The sequence below is a fragment of the Typopeltis vanoorti genome, chromosome 10, assembly GCF_054136105.1.
Source record: "Typopeltis vanoorti isolate ZY-2024b chromosome 10, IOZ_Tvanoo_1.0, whole genome shotgun sequence".
Lineage (NCBI taxonomy): Eukaryota > Metazoa > Arthropoda > Arachnida > Uropygi > Thelyphonidae > Typopeltis > Typopeltis vanoorti.
This window is the reverse complement of record NC_143558.1, coordinates 37,512,739-37,532,029: the sequence shown is the minus strand read 5'-3', so window position 1 is coordinate 37,532,029 and position 19,291 is coordinate 37,512,739. Positions and strand designations below refer to the sequence as shown.

General features: G+C 35.3%; 1 protein-coding gene across 1 annotated transcript in view; it reads left to right on the top strand.

Moving 5' to 3' along the window:
* Positions 1-19,291, top strand: part of LOC150102348 (poly [ADP-ribose] polymerase tankyrase-like) — a 1,002,656-nt gene that overhangs the window by 789,283 nt on the left and 194,082 nt on the right.

The following is a 19,291-nucleotide window of genomic DNA, read 5'->3' as shown; positions in this document are numbered from 1 at the left end:
TCAATTTTAGTTCTATAAATTCATTTATTATGATTATTAAAATATGGCTTTGTATGGTATAACATAAATGTATAGATTTAGATTTTTCCAGTGGCCTTTTGGTGATGTTGCAGATTTAATCTTTGTTAGGGTAGTGCTTAAAGACTTGGATTTGTGAGATCAACATGGACATGTTAGTAGTGTAAAAATCTCACATGAATGTCTTGCTTTATTATGTTCGTTTTTTACAGTTTTATACATACTGAGTGAAAAATTCATTAATGAGGAATATATGTGTTTGCATTTACTAATGCAATTATACAAGGAGCAGCCATGTGGTTAAAGGGTGACAATATTAAAGGAGACTTAAATGTATTTATAAATAGTTAAGTTTGTTACCATAATATAGTAATCCTTAGGGAATAACACAGAAATGCTGTATGCATATTTTGTATGTTTGTTTATAGTAGTGTTCATATGTCATACACTATTACTGTATGATGTTCGAGCACTGTAGTAATAGTAGTCATTTTCTTTATAATAAATTTAGTTTAATCCTTTATCCAAGTGTGAGCAAACAAAGTTTGCGCCTGAAAGTATCTTCAGGACTGGGGTAAGGTGGTACAACACCAGGCATCTCGTTGCAAAGGTGGAGCAAGCTACCAACACTCCTGTCTCAGTATCCCCTATAATGCAAAACACATCTCCTTGCGGATATGTCTAATGTTATGCATTAAGGGAAGGGCCACTACCCAGACTAGTTTCGACCTTTATTGAGGTCTCTTCAGTGGGAGCCAGGCCCAAGTTGAGATACCAGGCAGAAGCATTAGCAGGTCATCTCTACCTATAGGAGTTGCCAAATGGTGTGCCACCCTTTTTTAATAAATTACTCTGGATTTAGAGAAAGATGTTGAAAGTTTATTTTCTTATTTGAGTTTCACTTTGAATCTCAATAACAGGCATGTGCATTAGTTGTTGTTTTTAGAACAATCACTACTGGGTAACAAGAAAGCTACCAAGGAAAGAGGAGGCAAGCAGGGAAGGAGAACCAAAAAGGTCTCATAAACTACTGAGTTCTCTAATTTCAGAGGTTTTTATATGCATCTTTAACTACTCTCTAAGGATACAGAACTGTGAGGTTAATAACTAAAGGACAGTATAATGTGTCAAGTCTTCATATATACAAAGCAAGATATATATGTTCCAAGGAGCAATATGGAATCTGCAGCAAAGTTTGTTTTATTGGAAATGCATTTGGAATTGCTCAATTAATCTATTCCTGTTGTATTATACTTAAGGAAACTTGCTTACTGAAAGAAGATATATACAAGTATGTTAGTTGAGTGAGGCCCTTTAAATTATATTAAGGAATTTGAGTGATAGGACATGATGAATCAATGAGCAAAAACAATAAAATAAGTGCTGTGAAGCAAGTTCTCATATGGCCAAATGAAACTGCAGAACCTTTAGCCTGAATACTATGTTCACCTTGTTTTGTAAAGTGTTTAGTATAACCTCTGAGAACTGAATTTAACTGAGGTCAGAGATTAAAAAATATATACTTTTATTGAGTTCGTATTGAGTAATTCTTGGAATGGCCATTTAATTATTTGTATATATTGAAAGGTTGATATATAGAATAGTAGAAATTAATTCACCACTTAGGGGTGCCTAAGTGTCAAGGCCAAATAACTGGGAGAACAACCTGGGCCTTCTGGCTTAATGTCCAATCTTTCTTCATGTGGTGCACCCCATCAGTAGGTATCTACTTGATACTAAACAAATAAGGATGGGCTGGCAATCTGGAACTTAACTGAACAAATTGTACTCTATATTGGCTTAAACTCAAATGCATATGATGGTACAACATGATGAGATTTCATGCCAGCTAGGGCATTGCCTGGTTAGACAAGGCCACTGATGTTTTCATCAGGAAACCAGAGGGAACAGTGAAAAGTCAGTTACTAGAACAAGCTCTAACTTAACATCTAGAAGAAGAACAAACCCAACATCAGAAGAACTAAAGATGGGAACCATCATTATAAGGAGTTTTAATGGAAAGGAAGTTGTGCTTGCACAAGAACTGGTGTTGTAACCATTTCTTCTTACTCACACTTATTTTAAACCTTTGTTGCTTTATATCTGTAATACACTATCGGGTAGCACGTGGTACCTCAGAGGGACAATGGAATTTCCTCGAGATAGAGGCAGTACCAGAGTATCAGAGTGTCTAAGATTTACCTCTCTTAAAACGCCAAGAAATTTATTTATTTCACTGCGCCACTTAGCGCTATTAGATTATTAAACATTAACAACCAAGAGGTAATCTCTGGACAGTACTTAATGATACCTATCAGCTCTGCAGACGTGACCAAACTTTACTCTTTTCAAATATCCCTTTTAATATCCCACATAGGTTCGCATTAATATTTTATAAGTGGTGCATCGGATTCCAGAAATCACAGAAAGTCTTAGTTAGAATCAAAAGCAAGGTTTATTATACTCAAAGGTTGATACACATAATAACACTAAATTAAATCCCATCTTAAGGGAGTTTCAGACAAGGTATATAAAATTCAAACACTACTATTATACTACAAAAATAATATACAGTAGCTTCCTAAAGTATGAATTAAATTGACCTTTGCTAATGCATTAATCATGTACTATTATCACAATCAATCTAAGACTCCGTAGCTCTGTCAGACTACACAAGATAACATTCATATCTTTCACAATCTCTTTATATTATGCCAATTCTTTACTCTAAACATATCCTTAATTTCATTCAATATAAAGGCAACATTAACACAACGACAGATAGTAAGGTAAAATCAATATTCTTCTAGTCCTAGCAATACAATCCTATCCTAGATCATTAATGTTCTTCTTCTATAACATATTAACGTGACACATCTTTCATTCCTATTCAGTATAACACAAACAAAGTTTACTTATCTTCCCTTTTCGATTCTTTAGTGCTTCGTAGGTTCACAGGAACAGGCCTTCTGTGGACCGCCAGACTTGCTTCTTTCCGCAGGGATACTGCCGCCAAGACCTGTGACTGCCTCCGGTATCTGTCCGACATCTAGGGCACTCACACCCCACGCCGCCACGAAAGACCAGGAAAATCCAGGAACAAAAAGGCCTTGTTACAGGGTCGCATGACCCTTATATTTCCCCTATTCTTCTCGGCGATTCTTGTCCCTTTCGATGTACGGCCGACTCACACTTGCTATTACGTCACGGCGTCCATTCTCTGCCCTGCTTATTGCACGTACGCTGGTGTCACCCTGTTTACTTGGCGAGCCGCTCTCTCACGTTACAACTCCGTAACCTTTGCACTTGACTCCCCCCAACTGTTGAATATGTGCTTACTCTTTTATATATGAACTTTCATATTGCTCTGTTACTGTTTTATACCTTCAATATCAAATTAACCACATTCTTGAATGGCACAAAATACATACTTATTTAACCTTTTCATAATAGAACACACTTGATTTATATATACATAATACTTATTCTACACTTAGAGGCACTTTACTGTATTTATCTCATTCTTTTGTTTGGAAAAGCCTGTTAGACTGTGATAAGATAGGAATACATAATTTTCCACTCTATCACAATCTAACATAGGCCTCCCCTTCCAATAAAATTTTTTCTGCCAAAATTTTTTTTTTTTTTCTCTCAAGTGTTCCTCCTTACTGTTCTAAATGGGGGGGGGGGGGGGAATAATACATCCAAAAAAACTCGTCGTCCTCCATTATTGAGCTACTTCTTGTGGGGTTAGACATATTTGCCTCTAAGTTTACACAAATATAAAATCAACCTTTGCCTTTGTTAAGAAATTCTGTTTGGAATCCGAAACCTGCTTACTGTGTTTTATATAAAGCACTTATTTCAGTTATATAACCCACATTCTACCGGCTCCGCCATTTATGTTGTAACTTATTGTCTTCCTTATTCACTATCCTACCGCTGCGCCATTTATGTTGTGTCCAATTCTTGGTTTTTATTGTACAATGGTTGTATTTTATTCAATCTTTTCTAACCTAAACCTTCTTCTATCTTAACCTTATTCTACCAATATCCCACTGCCATTTCTGTTGTATCCTATTCTTGTTCACACTTATTTTAAACCTTTGTTGCTTTATCTCCGTAATACACTATCGGGTAGCACGTGGCACCTCTGAGGGACAATGGAATTTCCTCGAGATAGAGGCAGTACCAGAGTATCAGAGTGTCTAAAATTTACCTCTCGTAAAACGCCAAGAAATTAATTTGTTTCGCTGCGCCAGTTAGCACTGTTAGATTATTGAACATTAACAACCAAGAGGTAATCTCTGGACAGTACTTAATGATACCTATCAACTCTGCAGACGTGGCCAAAATATTCCCTTTTCAAATATCCCTTTTAATATCCCGCATAGGTTCGCATTACTATTTTATAAGCGGTGCATCGGATTCCAGAAATCACAGAAAGTCTTTGCTAGAATCAAAAGCAAGGTTTATTATACTCAAAAGTTGATACACATAATAACACTAAATTAAATCCCATCTTAAGGGAGTTTCAGACAAGGTATATAAAATTCTAACACTACTATTATACTACAAAAATAATATACAGTAGCTTCCTAAAGTAAGAATTATATTAACCTTCGCTAATGCATTAATCATGTACTATTATCACAATCAATCTAAAACTCCATAGCTTTGTCAGACTACACAAGATAACATTCATATCTTTCACAATCTCTTCATATTATGCCAATTCTTTACTCTAAACATATCCTTAATTTCATTCAATATAAAGGTGAACATTAACACAACGACAGATAGTAAGGTAAAAATCAATATTCTTCTAAAGTCCTAGCAATACAATCCTATCCTATAACATTAATGTTCCTTTTCCATAACATATTAACATGGCACACATTCTGTTAAACACAAACAAAGTTTACTTATCTTCCCTTTTCGGCTCTTTAGTGCTTCATAGGTTCACAGGAACAGGCCTTCTGTGGACAGCCAGACTTGCTTCTTTTCGCGGCGAATACGGCCGCCAAGACCATGGCTGCCTATCGGGATCCGTCCAACATCTAGGCACTCGCACCCCACACCACCACGAGAGGTGACCACACCAGGAAAATCCAGGGGAAAAAAGCCTTGTTACAGGGTCGCATGACCCTTATATTTTCTCTATTCTTCTTGGCGATTCTCACCCCTTTCGATGTCCGGCCGACTCACACCTGCTATTACGTCATGGTGTCCATTCTCTGCCCTGCTCATTGCGCGTATGCTGATGTCACCCTGTTTACTTGGGCGAGCAGCTCTCTCACGTTACAACTCCGTAACCTTTGGACTTGACTCCTCCCAACTGTTGAATATGTGCTTACATTCGATAATTCTTTTATACATGAACTTTTATAATGCTCTGTTACTGTTTTATACCTTCAATATTAATTTAATCACATTTGTGAATGGCACAAAATACATACTTATTTAACCTTTTCATAACAGAACACACTTGATTTATATATACATAATACTTATTCTACACTTAGAGGCAATTTATTGTATTTATCTCATTCTTTTGTTTGGAAAAGCACGTTAGACTGTGATAAGATAGGAATACATAAATTTCCACTCTATCACAATCTAACACTGGAAAAGTAAATGTGGACATAATTGACATCACTGAAACAAATAAGATAAAAACAGGGGAGATCTTACTAAATAATAAGTATCCGATGTTGTGTATATTCAGGCAATAATGATTGACGAAAGGAAGAAGTAGCAATAGCATTTAACATCATACATGAAGATAAATTTCTTCATTAGAAGGCAGTTTCAAGTAGAGTTATCTAGGCAATCTTCAAATGGGAAAGACGATGAAACTTATCGTCTTTCCTTTTTTTGTACCTATGGTCTCACAGAAGAATCTCCTAAGGAAGAGATAGGCTTTTTTGAATCACTAGATCTGACTGCTAACATAAAGAAAATGAAAAAGTGATCCTTGTTAGTGATCTGGACAGCAGAATAGGAATTTTGGAACATTTTTGGAATGGTTGAAGAACAGGGCATAGCTAATAATAATGATAAGTGTTTGTTAGATTTCTGCTCAAGACATGGACTAGTCACTACCACACAATGTTCTAACATAAAACTGTCCATAGGTTCACATGAAGAGAAGACACAAGAAATAAGAGACACCTCACCTCATTGTGACTATGTCATTGATGATAATGACATCTTCATGCTAGTTCAAGATACAAGTACAGAGGATTTGAAGTTGGAAGTGACCATTATTTAGTGTTACGCAGGATAAAAATGGATATTAAATTGAAAAGAACAGTATGTAAGAAAGTTTTAAAAGAACTAAAATTAAGTAGCTTTTAGAGGTAAACTGTAGACTCAACTATACAAACATTGTTGAAGAAAAAAAACATGAAACAAATTGAAAACAAGAACCAAATCTTGGAGTCTCCATGGCAAATTCTAAAGAAGACATTGATCAATTCAGCTAGGAAGGCATGTAGTGAAGTCTGCAAGGATAAAAAAAAGAACACTATGGTGGACACAAGAAGTTAAAGAAGCAGTCCTTGAAAAGAAGAACACCTACCAAAAGTTCCTAGCAAATAAGTCGGCAGATGCACTAAAATAATACAGACAAAAATGTAAAAAAACTAAGCTATGTGTAAAAGTAGTTAAACGAAAGCCATGGGAAGAGTTAGGTAAGAATATAGAAAAAGAAATATCAGTAATGTGGCAAAATGTTCTGGAGGCTATTGAAAAAGCTCAGAAATGATAGAAAGAATAGAAGTAATCAAAGATGATAAATGTGACATGAAAAGTGAAGATGATGATATCCTAGATATCTAGAGAAATTACTTTGAAAGACTTTTAAATGAAATAAGCATTGGCAGAGAAAGCCATCAAACACTTGAAAGGTGGAAAGGCAGGTGGAGTAGATAATATTTGACGAGAAATTATTAAGTATGAAAGTATGTCTTGCAGTGGTGATACTGCATAATTCAGAGGATCTGGTCAGAATGTCGAATTCCAGATGATTGGAGCAGACTTCTCATAGTTCCATTTGTAAAAGAGGGAATAAAACTGAATGCAAGAATTAGAGTAATTTCTCTAAGCAACTTGAAAAGATGCTTAGAAAAATTGTGGAAGAGAAAGTTGGAGAAGAACAAGCTATGTGCAGACCAAATAGGGGTTGCTAAGATTTTAACTTTATGACAAATAGTTGAAAAATCATGTGAAATGACAAGGATCTGTATTTGAGTTTTGTAGGCCTGGAAAATTATACAGAGCAATACATGTTCTATATGTTAGTTGTCAGTCAGGAATATGGCAGTTAGAATTGAAGGAGGTACAGGAAGATGGTTTGATGTAAAATCAGGGGTAAGACAAGAATGCACATTATCCCCACTCTTATTTATCATCGATATAGATCACATTATGAAAGAAGGCGAGGTTAAGCCCCTTATTACAATTAAAAATTTTCAAACCTAACTCTGCTTTATGCAGATGATGTTGTACTCCTAAATACATCTAGTGTAAGTCTCCAGGATTCTTTAACTGAATTGAATAGCATCTGTAACAAATTTTGCATAAAAATCAGTAATAAAAAGACCAAAACTATGAAAATAGGCATGAACATAGAAAACTTAAGCTTCAGTCTGAATTTAGATCGTATAGAAAGATCTCTATATATAGCACATTAATTATTGAAGATGGCAAGTTAAATCTGGAAATATAAAGCTAATATCGTGGGCAGCCAGCCTGAATAAATCTATATGGAATAAAAGAGAAATTAGCAAAAACACCAAATTAGCACTCTTTTGAGAAAAGAGCAAAGCTAATAATAATGGCAAATATCTGTTGGATTTCTGCTCAGGACATGGACTGGTTATTACTAACACCATGTTCCAACATAAAAATATACACAAATTCACATGGAGAGAAGAAGCAAGGTATAAGAAAAGTCTCATTGACTATGTTATTGTTGATAGTGATGTTTTCTCCCTGGTGCAGGACACCAGTGTGTACAGAGGATTTGAAATTGGAAGTGATCACTACTTAATCTTCAGCAGAATAAAATTAAATTTCATATTGAAAAGAATAACATGTAAGAAAGATTTAAAGCAAATAAAAGTTGAGCAGCTTTCAGATGTGAACTGTAGACTAAAATATACAAACATTATTTGGAAAAAAAAATGAAAGAGTTCGAGAACAGGAACCAAACCTTGGAGATTCAGTGGCAAGCCTTAAAAAAAACCCTGATTGATTCAGCCAGAGAGGCATGTGGTGAGGTAATCTGCAAGGATAGAAAAATCTGAACTCCATGGTGGACACAGGAAGTTAAAGAGGCAGTGAAGGAAAAAAAGAAAGCATATCAAAAGTTCCTGGCAAATAAGTCAGCTTTTGCTCTTAGGCAATACAGAGATAAAGGGAGGACTTTGGCAAGAACATAGAAAATAAATATCAAGAAGGTGGTAAAGATATTCAGGAGGTTGTTGAAGAAGCTTAGAAATGGACGAAAGAGGGCTGTAAAAAGGAATTAGAGATGATAAAGATGACATGAAAACAGGAGAAAAAGATATCCTTCAAGTATGGAGTAATTACTTCGAAAAATTGTTAAATGAAACAAGCAGTGATGACAGCACAGTGGTAAAAAAAAAAACACTCAACAGGCATACAGTCAGGAATACATATCCATACTTGAAGTAGAAAATGCCATCAATGGCTTGAAATGTGGAAAGGCAGCAGCAGCAGTAGATGATATTCGACCAGAAATGTTGAAGTATGGTGGTATGAAAGTCTTACAATGGCTGCACCGCATAGTTCAGAATGCCCGGACAGAGAGACAAATTCCCAATGATTGGAGTAGAGCTCTAATAGTACCCATATATAAAAAGGGAAATAAAACCGAATGTGAGAATTACAGTGGTATTTTCCTACTGAGTGTTCCTGGCAAGATCTATGCAAGTATACTTGTGAAACACTTGAGAAGAATTGTGGAAGAAAAGCTTGGTGAAGAACATGCTGGATTCAGGCCAAATAGAGGTTGTCAGGATCAAATCTTCACTTTACGACAAATAGTTGAGAAAGTATGGGAATATAACAAAGATCTGTTTTCCAATTTTGTCGATCTGGAAAAGGCATATGACAAGGTGCCAGGAGAGAAGCAATTCAATACGCTTCAGTTATATGGTGTCAATGGGGCATTACATCAAGCAATACTTAGTCTTTATTCGAGTTGTAAGTCAGCAGTTAGAATTGAAGGAAGTACATAAAGATGGTTTAATGTTAAATCTGGTGTGAAACAAGGATGTACATTATCGCCTCTGTTATTCATTATCTATATGGATCACATTGTGAAGGAAAGTGGTATTAAACATGATATCAGAATTGGAGATGTTAATGTCAGCTCTTTGCTTTATGCGGATGATGTTATACTTCTAAATAAATCTGATGCAAGTTTGCAAGATTCCCTGACTAAATTGAATAACTGTTGTAATAGATATGGTATGAAGGTATGGCATTAAAAAGACAATGAAAATAGGTAGAATTGTTCAAAATGTCAACTGTGTTATGAACGGGGAACCTGTGGAACAACTGAAACATTTCAGCTACTTAGGTACAATTTTTAGTGAAGATGGTAAACGAAATATGGAAATGGACAACAAAATCAACAAAGCTGGTATGGTAGGAAGTCAATTGAATAAATTCATATGGAATAAGAGAGAAATTAGTAGGAACACTAAATTAGCTGTGTACAAGACAGTGTTCAAACCAGTTTTAACTTATGGATCTGGGAGCTGGGTCAAAAGTAAAACACTTGACCAAAGACTAGAGACTGCAGTTATGATAATCCTGAGAAAGATTAGAGGCGTAAACGGATGGCATCAGTGGCAATATCATATTAAAAACGAGGATATTAGGAAAGAACTTGAAATTGTTATCATCCAAGAATGCGTTATCATAGCTAATCTCAGGTGGTATGGTCACTTAAACACAATTGGTGAGGAAAGATTAGCAAAACAAGTGTTCTCTGCTAGGTTAGCAGGAAAACAACCCCGAGGAAGACCAAGATATAGGTGGATTGATACGGTACAAAGTGCCGTAGACGATAGAAATATAAGATCTGATAATGTTGGAGTCTTGGCAAGAAACAAGCTGATTTGGAGGAAATTTGTAGATCGGAAGTTATTAATGATGTAAATTTTTCATGTAGTACTATCATATCCTGTACACCCCTTGAGGGTACATGTCAGGAATTTGATGAAAAAGATGATTTATCATCATAGATATGAATCTCGGACATTCTATCTAAAATAAAAAAAAATGTACAGTAGTCCCTCACTCCCCCTTGTTATCTGTGGTGGGGGGGTTACATTCCAAGATGCCCTGCAATCTAAAACACAGATAGTACCGAACTTTATATATACTATGTTTTTTCCTTTGATTTCAACAGTGCACTGGCTGATACCAATATGGGAAATGCCCTAGGGTTTGACGGAATTCACCTGGAATTTCTTATTCATGCTAGCAAAAACACCAAAAAATTACTCGCCCATTTCTTCTCAGAAATAATGCACACTGGTATGTCCATTAGTATTTAAGAAAGCTAAGATAATAGCTCTTTCGAAACCTGGAAAATCAACTGATGACCCACAAAACTATTTATCAATCTGATTACTAAGCTGCACATATACACTACTAGAAAGACTATTGTATAACTGCTTAAGCAACACCATCTTTGAGCAAGTTCCGATTGAACAGGCAGGCCTTAGGCCTCATCGTAGTTGTTGTTGTGACCAGGTTTTCGCGTTGATGTCATGCATAGAAGCAGGCTTCCAACGAAATCTAAAAACTTTTGAAGTTTTTCTTGATCTTACTGTTGCATACAACACTGTTTGGAAGAGGGCATGCTGTATAAATTAATGAAAGTACTACCATGTCAAAAAACAATACAACTTGTTAATAATATGCTCAGCAATAGATATTTCCATGTTGTCCTTGTGGAAAATATTAGTAACCAGAAGAAACTTAACAACGGCTTGCCACAAGGCTCAGTGTTGCCCCCCCCCCCTCTCTTATTTAGCTTATATATATAGCCAATATGCCAGATACAGTATCTAGAAAATTCTGCTATGTGGATGACATAGCACTAGCTACCAGAAATAGAGGGCTAAGTTGGACGGAGGAAACCCTCACAAAACGACCTTGCCTCCATGCATATGTACTTTAAGAAATGGATACTACAACCAATCCAAAGTAAAACTGAAGTTTACTTTGGATTGGTTGGATAAATATTTATATTTATAAATATTTATATTTATAAATTATAAATACAAATATTTATAAATCCAAAATATTTATAACCATGAGAAATACAAATATTTATTTGGATTTATTATGGCATAGGACTTTCGGTCCTATGGCATAATAAATACCTTAAGTATCTAGGAGTTACACTTGACCTTACTTTATCATATAAGGAACACAATGAAAACACAGTTGGGAAATAAGAACTAAAAACTACATCATTCAGAAATTATGTGGCACTTCCTGGGGTGCAGCAGCAAACACGTTATGAACATCTGCACTCGGTCTGGTTTTTTCAGTGGCAGAGTACTGTGCTCCAGTGTGGCTCATTGGCTGCCATACTAAACTGATTTACCATCAGCTTAACACTACAATGTGACTTATATCTGGAACAATAAAAACAACTCCTGTTTATTGGCTTCCAATGCTGAGTAACATAATACCACCAAATCTACAAAGATGTGATGCTCTCTTATGAGAACTTGACATAATACTCAAAAATACTGAATTGCCTATACATTATGACATATCAAAACTACAGCTTAACAGATTGAAATCAAAAAAAGCCCTCTCTTCATGAAGCTAAACATCTGAGAATTGACTAACTATAATACCAAAGATCAATAGATACAAATGTGGAGCATAAATACTAATGCCCAACTCGAAATTTGGTTTGATAGGCGCTGCCTCAACATCCCGGGTATGGAATTGACCGAAAGACACAGATAACTGAACAGGATTTGTATTGGCCATGGAAGATGTGCAAGATTTCTGTATAAGTGAGGGAAAGTTCCCTCACTGGAGTGTGACTGTGGACACCTGAACTAATCAATCCATCATATTTCCACTGGGTGCAATCTTCATGCATATACGGGTCAAAGAAGCGACTTCCTGGAGGTGACACTGCCTGTTATAGACTGGATCAGAGAACTTGATCTTAACTTATAAGTGCTTTGCCTGCTGAAAGTGTAACTTCCTATGTTTTACTTTAATTGATTGTCATTTACATTCTTTTATTTACCTTTTACATATTTGTACTGATTTATGTACATACACTTTTATAACTGTATGTAGATTGCCATACGTTAAATAAATCCTATGATTTAATTTAATTTAAACTTTAATTTATAAATTAGGCACAGCCTAAGATCCATATAGATAATGAATAACAGTGGAGATAATGTGCATCCTTGTCACACATCTGATTTTACCTCAAACATCTTCCTCTACCCCCCCCCCCCCCATCAAGTCTAACTGCTGACTTACAGCTTAAATAGAGAATATGTATTGCTTGATAAGATTACACATCCAATTGATAAAGGATTAAAAAGAATAACTAATAATAAAATAGAATAATTATGACAACATACTATAATAAGTTAGCTGAATGTGAATGGAATATTAGCCTCAACATACACTTTTTTATTGTTATTATTTATTTATTATTTTACGAAGTCAAGAACTCTCACCTTTACATTTAAAGAAGCATTTTACGACTTCTCTTTGACATATCCGAATTGCCACCATCGGTACGCTTGTGCTTTTGGGACCATTATTAAGTAAAATAAGGGTTACTTTGAACACAAGCACTGCAGTACCACGAGAGCCGATCTGATAACTGAGAACTACTCCGAATGACGTGCAATTTAAAACTTAGGAATTGTTTATTTCTGGAATATTCCATTTAATATTTTCAGGTGGCTACTAAGTGACTAACAGGCCAGTAGTGTATATGGTACAGCATGGATATGCTGGACAAAGGCGTGATTCACATTCTTGGTGGGTCGGCCTGAGATTTCATGATATTACTCAGAACGGCATGCAATTTAAAACTTATAAATTGTTTATTACTAAAAGAAAGAGCCATAAGGCTTCATTTCAGTGGTGTAAAATTACATAGGCAAAGTGGATACCAGATCCAACATTATTTCAAAGCCCAATGTTTGTAAAAACTATGAAAGTTTCTTAGGTTGACCTGAGAGCTTATGAGAATATAATCCTGCATTACTTAAGTAGTGCAGTGCAAGTTAATGCAAACTCAGAGATGCTGAGGATTGTATTCTTGTAAGCTCTGAGGCCAATTTACGAAACTTACATAATTTCAACAAACATTTGGCTATGAAATAATGTTGGGTCTAGTATTCATTTTGCTTATGTAATTATAAGTTGTTTATTTCTGGAATTTTCCATTTAATATTTTCGTACTGGGGTTGATCACTGATAACTGAAACTGCAGATGGGGGGGGGGACTACAGTATATATAATTATATTGTTATCTGTACTTCACAACTGACTTTAATATATAGGTGGGGAATAACATAGTTGGAGTCAACTTTCAAATATAACAGTAGATATCTGTGATATTGAAATAATAGTGACAAAGATATGTGGTTTAAATATAATGGGAATTAATAAGCAATAATTGTACTGATGGGAGGGTTCATCCTGATGCCATAAGTGTGGGTTGAATGTAGTTCCAAAAATGAATCTTAGGCATATATAGATTTTGGAGAAAAGGACAAAGCTAATAATAGTAACAAACAACATTTCTGTTTAGAGCATATTTTCTAACACAGTATTTCAACACACAAGTGCATAACATAGAAAAAATCTGGTCTGTATTTATGACATGAAAAATAAAATAATTAAAAATAAAAAATAAATAAATAAAAATTATAAATTGTGAGCATACAAATGGCAATTGCTTCAATGTTTCATGCCACAAAGAAGTCTGCTGAATTCTCAATAGATGATCTGAACTTGGAGGTTCAAGTAGGAAAACTTACTAAACAAATTTGGATGAAATGATTTTGCATGTAACTATGGTTGGCTGGATATCAATTTAAAAACCATCATAACATCATTATGTTTGTTTTTAAATCATCAGCATCAAATTCTTAATATGTGCTGCTCTCAAGAAATGTACAAGATAATTATGATAGTAATACATAAAAAAGTTACGCCATTACTTACTTCCAATCAACAATTTTCCTTCAAATTAATTTGTTATCTATCGAGGCTCTCCAATGTTATCAAATCAGATATTTCTCCCTTTTAAGATGCATTTCACAGTATCAATCCATGTATATCTTGGTCTTCCTCTGGGTCTTTTTTTCTCCAAAACTGGCAAAGAACACTTGTTTTTCTAATCTTTCATCTCCCATTCTGTTTAAGTGACCATACCACATGAGATTAACTCTACTAGTACATATCTGAATGCTGACAATGGCAAGTTCTTTCCTAAAATCCTCATTTTTAATGTGATGCTGCCATTGATACCATTTGTTCATTCCACTAATCTTTTTCAGAACTCTCATATCTGTGGTCTTTGCTCTTTGATCACGTGCTTTATTTTTAACCCAACTCTCAGATCCATAAGTTAAAATTGGTTTGAACACTGCCTTGTATACAATTGATTTAGTATTTTGACTAATTTTTTTTCTTATTCCATATAAATTTATTCAGCTGAATTCCTATTATACCAGCTTTACTGTTTCTGTTGTCTATTTCCATATTTAACATGTTCGCTGCCATGCTACTTCGGCATAGTCTGTTCCCGTATGCCGAGCAATTTCACTTCTTCAAGGTCAGTACGGTAATCTCGTTGCTGGTGGTAAGCGTCATACGAATATACTTGTAGTTGGCTTGTGCAGAGCATATACCATCTATGAGAATACACAGTTTTGATGCTAGCTCCACAAGCCAAGCATTTTCACTTCTTCAAGGTCAGTACAGTAATCTCGTTGCCGGCGGTAAGTGTCATACAAGTATACTCGTAGTTGGCTTGTGTGGCAGGTTTACCAACTACGAGTATACTCGTAGTTGGCAGTGAACGTGTTAATTTACCATCTTCACTAAAATTGTGCCTAAATAGCTGAAATGTTTTACTTATTCTGTAGGTTCACCATTCAGAATACAGTTGATGTTTTCAATCTCTTTGTCTTTTTGTTCCTGATTTTCATACCAAATTTATTACAATAATTATTCAATTTAGTCATGCAGTCTTGCAGACTTGTACTCAATTTATTGATAAGTATGATATCACCTGCATAAAGTAAAGAGCTAAGATTAACATCAGTTTTGATATCAGATTTAATACTGCTTTCCTTCATAATGTGATCCATATAGATAATGAATAACATTGGAGATAATGTGCATCCTTGTCACACACCTGATTTTACCTCAAGCATCTTCCTCTACCCCCCATCAAGTCTAACTGCTGACTTACAGCTTAAATAAGGAATATGTATTGCTTGATATAATGTTCTGCATCGTCCTTTTTTTACGAATATCTTGCTTGATAATACACATCCAATTGAAGTGTACAGCTTAATACTGCCTGGAAGTGGTAACCATTTCCCTGTCAGCAGGATCTCTTATTGGTACACAATAAATAATGGAAAAAACTCACGTAGAAAGATTATTTATTAGTATAATTTTCGCCTGTGTGTCACAGGCATCTTCAGTACATTAAGCTCAAAATTAAACACTAACTGACAATTCCAAAAAGCGCCACCTAAGTAGCTGGTGTAAGATAACTAAAAAGGTCAATAACTTTCCTTAAAAAAAAAAAAAAAAAAAAAAAAAAAGTTAGGAGAGATTAGCTGATTTGTAAAGTACTATCTCCCATAAAGGGTATAGACGTAAGCCGTCGGATTCGTTTAAGTTAGGAGAATGAAGTAGAGTTTTACATGTTTCTTTATAAAGGCGTTCCATGAGAAACTGACTTTTGTGAAGAACTCTTGTCTTTCTCCAATGAACTCTGTGTCTAGTGAAGATGGCATGTTCAGAAAGTCCAGACTTTTCAGGTTTAAAGTATTCAATATAAGATTGGTGTTCTTCTAGCCGAATAGAGGCAGATCTTCCCATTTGTCCGAAATAAGATAATCCACAAGAGCACGGAATCTGGTAGATACCTGGATGATTAAGATGTGGAAGCTTGTCCTTAGGAGAAGTGAGAAAGGTGGAGATTTTTCTAAACAGTCGAAAGGCAACAAAAATATTCAGTGGTTTTAAAACGTTTGCTATACGTTCACTGATGCCTTGTACATAAGGGATAGTAATGCGTGTTATTTCCTGTGTTTGAAGAGGAAGACATATTAAAACTACTCAGTTCTTTTAATGAAGCAATTCTTATAACCATTAGATAGAAAGGAAGAAGTTATATATTGTAGTTCTTTCTGTAAAAGATCGTCTGTAGAACAAAAGAACTTTGAGTAGTTTTAATATGTCTTCCTCTTCAAACACAGAGGAAAATACCAGATTCCGTGCTCTTGAGGATTATCTTATTTCGGACAAACGGGAAGATCCGCCTCTATTCGGTTAGAAGAACACCAATCTTATATTGAATACTTTAAACCTGAAAAGTCTGGACTTTCTGAACATGCCATCTTCACTAGACACAGAGTTCATTGGAGAAAGACAAGAGTTCTTCACAAAAGTCAGTTTCTCATGGAACGCCTTTATAAAGAAACATGTGAAACTCTACTTCATTCTCCTAACTTAAACAGATCCGACGGCTTACGTCTGTCCCCTTTATGGGAGATAGTACTTCACAGATCAGCTAATCTTTCCTAACTTTTTATTGTATTAATTTTTTTTTTTTTTAGGAAAGTTGACCTTTTTAGTTATCTTACACCAGCTACTTAGGTGGTGCTTTTTGGAATTATCAGTTAGTGTTTAATTTTGAGCTTAATGTACTGAAGATGCCTGTGACACACAGGCGAAAATTATACTAATAAATAATCTTTCTACGTGAGTTTTTTTCGTTATTTATTGGGTACCGATATGTCTACTCACGGTTTACCTCTTTTAAAACTTAGGATCTCTTCTTACAATCTTCTTCAGCTTCTCCCACTTAAGTGGGGTCACTGTTCATGATGAGTCTCCTCCACATTCTCTTGTCTTGGGCTGTCACCACATCCAATTTCTTCATCCTCAAGTCCTCTTCTACTAGCTCCCTCCAACTCTTCTTTGGTCGTCCACGCTTCCTCCTTCCTTGCACATCCATCTACATGATCCTTCTTCCCACATATTCGTCCTCCCTCCTCATCACATGACCAGACCATCTCAACCTTGCCTCCTGTATCTTTGCTCCTAAGTTCGTAACTTTCACTGTTCCTCTCACATAGTCATTTCTCAAACGATCCTTTCTGGTCACACCGCACATCCACCTAAGCATCCTCTGCTACTTCCATCCTGCTGATGTTATTTTTCCTAAAATTACCACTAGTTTTTTAAGTTAAATCAGATGGTCCCTCAACTAAGAGAAAAGTGCAAGAAGACATTGAATCTCTTTCACACTCTATCTTTTACCAAATGCTTCCCAATTAATGTTTATTGCTTTGTCTTTATCATGCACTTAGACATTTAAAGCTGGATTATGTCTCAAGTCTATAGCAAGGCAGAGTAGCCTGTAAAGGTTGGATCCCATTCATTATCCGATTATTCAGATAGCTACTGGTTCCTAGTGCACAGCGCTCACTCATAAGTTTTTATGTTGAAGCAAATGAACTGGCTCTATCACTTAGAAGAAAACAGTTGCCTGTTAACTATGCCCTAAAAATAGTCTCTTTCAGAACATCTTATGTGGACTAGTATCTTTTCTCCACATAGGAGACTCGATATTTTGATTATTGTGAAATATGTAAAACTGCCATATATCCCTTGGGTATGTGTGTTAAAGAAATTATTTAACATTCATGCCAAGCTATTAGCATAAATTCAGAGAATATTACCCACACCAAACATAAAATTTCTCCATAGCATGTTTGCACTCCTTCCTGCAACCTGTCATCTGCAATTGTTGAATGCATACAGAGCAGCCCACTCAGTTTTTCTTGTCCTTCTGTACTGATAGTTAAAAGATCTGAGTCCTCTGTTGGATGTGCTGCTGTGACTCCTGACATTATAACATCCAAACAGATCCCACTTAATTGTAGTAATTATACAGCAGAGTTGTATGCCATTCAGCTTGCACTTGTGCATATATATATATATATAACTGATACCAAAAGTGTGCAATTTATATAGACTTATTGAGTTCTTTATTGGTCATCTCTTCTCCAGCCTACAATCCACACAGTGCTTTGTAAGATTTTACAACTGTTGTATAAAATGAAGACCCTGAATTTTGATGTTCAGTCATGCTGAATTCTCAGCCAATTTCGAATTAAGGAAAATGAGCCTGCAGCTGCTAGATGAAGTGTTTAACAAGCCCATATTTAGACTACAGACAGTTTATAACACCAAAGCTAATTATTCAATGGCAGTTATCATGGCAGAAGCACTGACAAACAAACTGTATGAGATTAAGCCTGAAGTTAGGCATTGGCATTCTAATCAACCTAGAAACAAAAGAGGAGTTCTAGCTAAGCTCCACATAGGTCATAATCATCTTACAAATTCTTATTTACCAAGGGCCGTGATCCACCAAGATGCAAAAATAACACTTGCATCTCACCATTTATCATATTCTGATGGAGTGCTAACACTTCAGAGGAGAGAGGGGAATGAAATTTTCACTTATCTGGCCAAGCCGTAATACACTTAAGGCAGATGTTATCAGACTTGACAAATTGCATGACATCCTTAACTTATTTACAAAGAATTTATTCAAACCATTTTGATTATAAATTCTATTTATATGTAGATACTGCATTGTTTAACTTCATTTTTTTGTACATAACATTATTTACTAATTTCTCTTTATGATTATTTATTAATACCTTTTGTACTTCGGTAACCTTTGAAATAGTCACATTATGGCCTTTGTTCTCCTTGCCCTAATAGACTATAAATCAACCAACCAGATAATCTTATATTGCAATTGGCTTAACCCATTCTTCTTATTGATAACTTTAATGGACACAGCAGTCTGGTATAAATTAAAGATGCCAAGAAATTATGTTCTTAATTTAATCCTTTATCCGAGTGCAAACAAACAAAGTTTGCATGCGAAGTATTTTCA